This window comes from Zea mays, chromosome 10 (assembly GCF_902167145.1).
Source record: "Zea mays cultivar B73 chromosome 10, Zm-B73-REFERENCE-NAM-5.0, whole genome shotgun sequence".
Classification (NCBI taxonomy): domain Eukaryota; kingdom Viridiplantae; phylum Streptophyta; class Magnoliopsida; order Poales; family Poaceae; genus Zea; species Zea mays.
In genome coordinates this window covers 77,131,369-77,135,519 of record NC_050105.1, presented here as the reverse complement: position 1 = coordinate 77,135,519, position 4,151 = coordinate 77,131,369, and positions in this window count along the sequence as shown.

The window sequence follows — 4,151 nt, the reverse complement described above, 5'->3', positions numbered from 1 at the left end:
TATTCACCCCCCTCTAGGTGCTCTCAATTGGTATCGGAGCCATACTCTTCAATCAGGGACTAACCGCTCGAAGAGATGGATCCTAAAGGCAAGAGGATGGTGATCAACGATAAGGAAAAGGAGACCCTCTACGTCGACGAGCCAAAAGGAGATAAGCCCACTGACTGAGGTTCGAGTCACAAGAAGAGGGATGGGAAGAAGAAGAGGCGCATAAAGAAGATCATCTACTAGGACAGCGATACCTCCTCCTCTTCACCAAGGGATGACGACGACGAAGACTCTTTGTCAAAAAAGAAAATGGTTAATCAAAACTATTCTTTTGATTATTCTCACATCCCTTATAATTCGAATGCCCATCTATTATCTATTCCACTCAAAAACCACCACACTTTGATGGAGAAGACTATTCATTTTGGAGTCATAAAATATGTAGTCACTTATTTTCTCTCCATTCTAGTATTTGGGAAATCGTTGAAAATGGAATGTGTTGGGGGCCTTCCTCTTTCGAAGGTCCTCAAAACATGACTAACAATGTACTTTCAGTATAATAATGATTATCACAGGGAGCTTCGGTTCATGAAGGTAGTGTTCTCCTTCATCGAAGGACTTCAAGAAAATGGCATAGCCCGAAAGCAACGACAATGAATGACCAAAGCTATAGCCAAAGGGGAACAACTTCGACTTAAAGCAATGCCAAAGATCAAACATGGAGCCGAGCCAAAGAGGAAAAGACTAGCTAGTCCCTAATGATTTATGTTACAGTAATGAGTAAATGTTAAGGTTATAAATGTACTTTTATCCGGGCTGTGTCCTGTGCCTATAAATAGGTGAACAGTACCACCGTACTGTTCACGCTGAATTGTAATCGCTCTTGCATCGGCATCTTTGGGCAAGCGAAAGGTATCAATGTAATGTAAATTCTGTTAATGTTCATATGTACATTATGAAATACATATACGAATGAACTAGAAGACTAAATTCACTATTTCTATGTATTCTTATTACTATGTGTTGGGGACTTGTTCTTAAATGCTAAGAGTTAAGAACAAGGCAACATAAAAAGTGTTAAATGTTAAGATCCTTCGTCCTTCAGTACGTTATATCCCTTCAGATATAATGAATTCCGAACGAAGGTTAAGAAGGTTATGAAGGAAGAGACCTTCGTAAGCTCGACACATGATAAAGAAGAATGCATATATGAAATATAAATAATAATGCAGGAATTATCATCAACTTATATTTTTTATTTTCATTATCATATCCATAATAACAAATTATAAATGTACCTTCGGATTGACGGAAAATAAAGGTACAGGCGTGATGCGAAAAGCGAATGCCAAGTCAGCGTGAACAGTACGGGAGTACTGTTCATCTATTTATAGGCACGGGACGCAGCCCGTGTAGAATTACATTAATGCCCTTTACATTTATCAATAACTCCATAGTAATTCTTCGAGGTCTAATTTGGCTTTTCATCTTTAAGTTGGTTCCCCTTTTCTGCTGTCATGCCGAAGCTTTTTTGCGCATAGCTTCGTGATCATCTTATCCTTCTTCATGATCGTCTTCCGTCCCACTCAAGCTTCGTCTTGACCAGACACTTGTATACCCATAACCTGATTCCGAAGATACCTGTTCACATATTTCACTTGGAAAACATTGTCAAATCATGTTTTTGAGGACCTTCAGAAGCCAAAGGCCCCCAACAGTAGCCCCTCGCAATATTAATTTGCTGGAATAATAAATTCATATTGTGATATGGAAGAAGGCTTTAAGCCGAAGGTCCGAAAAAACACCTTCCCTTTGCTAGAATAGCAACAGTCATTAACAAGCGGGACCCTCCAGTTTTCAACGCACTAGGCGTATAAATAAGAGCTCACCACGAGTTTATTTGGCACGCTTTCTTGCCATCTGCTCTTGCTCACTCAACTTTTAGCCTGTGCGCGACAACATTTGTTTGACTTTTTAAATTTTTGAGCTTCGGTTTGGGGAGCACTTTCTCAGCGTTTTCGAAGATGTCTAAGGATAAGAAAGCTGTTGGTGATTTGAAGCTGAGCCTTTCTGAGGAGATGCATCTGGGCTTTCTTCAATCAATATCAAAGACCAATACAGAGAAGATTACTAGGGAGATTTTGGAGGGTTTATCTGAAGATACTGGTGACAGTGATAGTTATGATGCGGATAGTGGTGGTGAAGACTCCGAAGATCGACCTTGGCGACCAAGCCATGCGGTTTTTGGTAAATCGAGTATTAAAGAAAGCCATCTTGTCAATATGAGGGGCAGATATTTTCGGGACTTGTCTATTGTGATGGCTGATGAAGGAGAGAAGACTTGTCCGACTCCCGAAGAAAATGAAGTCGTGATATTCTGGAGCTTCTTAAAAGCTAGACTGTGATTTCCCTTGAGCAGTTTCGTCATGGAAATACTGAAGATATTTGAAATCTACCTTCACCAACTTACCCCCGAAGCAATCATAAGGATGGGCATCTTTGTGTGGGCCATGAGGAGCCAAGGTTTAGAACCTAATGCCAAAAGTTTCTGCAACATACATGAGCTATTGTATGAGACAAAACCCTAGGGTAAAGAGCAGTATCACAACAACTTTGGCTGCTACAGCTTCGGCGCTCGGTCTGGGTCAAGCTGCCCCGTGCCGACCTTTCGAAAGAGGTGGCCCGACGACTGGATGACGGATTGGTTTTATGTGAAGAATGACTTGAAAACACGGGAAGATATTAAAGATATCATTATGTGCCCTATCTGGCAATGCTTCGGCCTCCGGAGGCCGAAGGTGGAAAAGGATGAAGCAACCGAAGAATGCCAGAGAGCCTTCGGCGTGGTTTGCTCTTTTATTGGGACAAGGGATTTGTTCAAGAACACATTGCCTTCAGAATATGGCCACTTGTAGAATAGTGGGGAATGCCAAAGGAGACCGTTAAAGAAACTGATGAAGGTGGGTTGGTTAGACTAAAATACACATTCCAATATGGAGATAAATTCGTTGAGCCATATGGTGACTGGCTAAAAAGTATTGAGACCGTAAGTGATGAATTGCTTGGAGTATACTCAAAGGCCGAAGATACTTCATTATCAGCGGCCTTCGGAGGCCGAAAGAAGAAGAGACTCAACCGAGTATTTGATGCAATTGGATTTGTCTACCCCGACTACCGCTATCCGACGCGGGGTCAAAAAAGAAAGATCACATCCTCTGCAAAGGAAACTGCTTCAGCCGCTCCTAGCGACCAGCGCCGAAGAGGAAAAGGGTAAAAGTTCTCACACATCGGCCTCGTTATATTGAACCGGCCACAGTGCCTGAGTTTGTCGGTGAGACCTCTTCGGCCATCGAAGCTAAAGAGCCAACCCCCCTGCCAAATATTGAAGTGCTGGCCAAAGTGCCAGCGACGGAAAAAGTAGAAGAACCGAGGGCTGAAGAAACAAAGACATCAGAAATTTTAAGTCCTTCAGCAAAAATTGAGGCAGCAAAAAGCCAAAAGGGTCCAGCAGTGACCCCTAAAATAAAAAGGATGGTTAATGTGCTAGATGTTTTGGAGACGATTAAATCTTCAAGCACGACACCAAAGAAAATTGTTGAAACTTCCGAAGTGCACACTGAAGCCTTTGTTGCCGAAGCTTCAAAGCAACAATCTGAAACTGAAGCCGAGCCTTCAGAGCCCGCCAAGGTGAAATCCTTGGAAGCCGAAGAAGCAGAAATAGCAGAACAAATTTTGGCTGAAGAAACTGGCACTGCTGCCCCCAAAGCATCTTCCGAAGTACTTGATTATATTGTACGACATGCTTCGGGAAAAAGATTATCTGAAGAAGAGATTTTTGAAGCTAATCACTATGCCCAAAAATTGAAGTATCCAAAGGGGGCCTTAGTATTCAATGGTATAGACGAAGATGACTTCTTATACTGCCTCCCAGACAACAAAGAATTATCTGTCTGCCGGGAGATGGCTAGGATGATCTTGCAGATAGCCTCGCATACAATAGCCTGAAGGTATGAAAATTATATATTTGGAAGTTTATAAATTTTTAATTATTCTTTAATTCTTATACTAATTCTTTTCATATAGGGTTTAATACTTAGCAACGCTTTGAGAGCGCAAAAGAATGCCAAAGACGAGAGCTATAATATTGCTTTCAACAACCTACG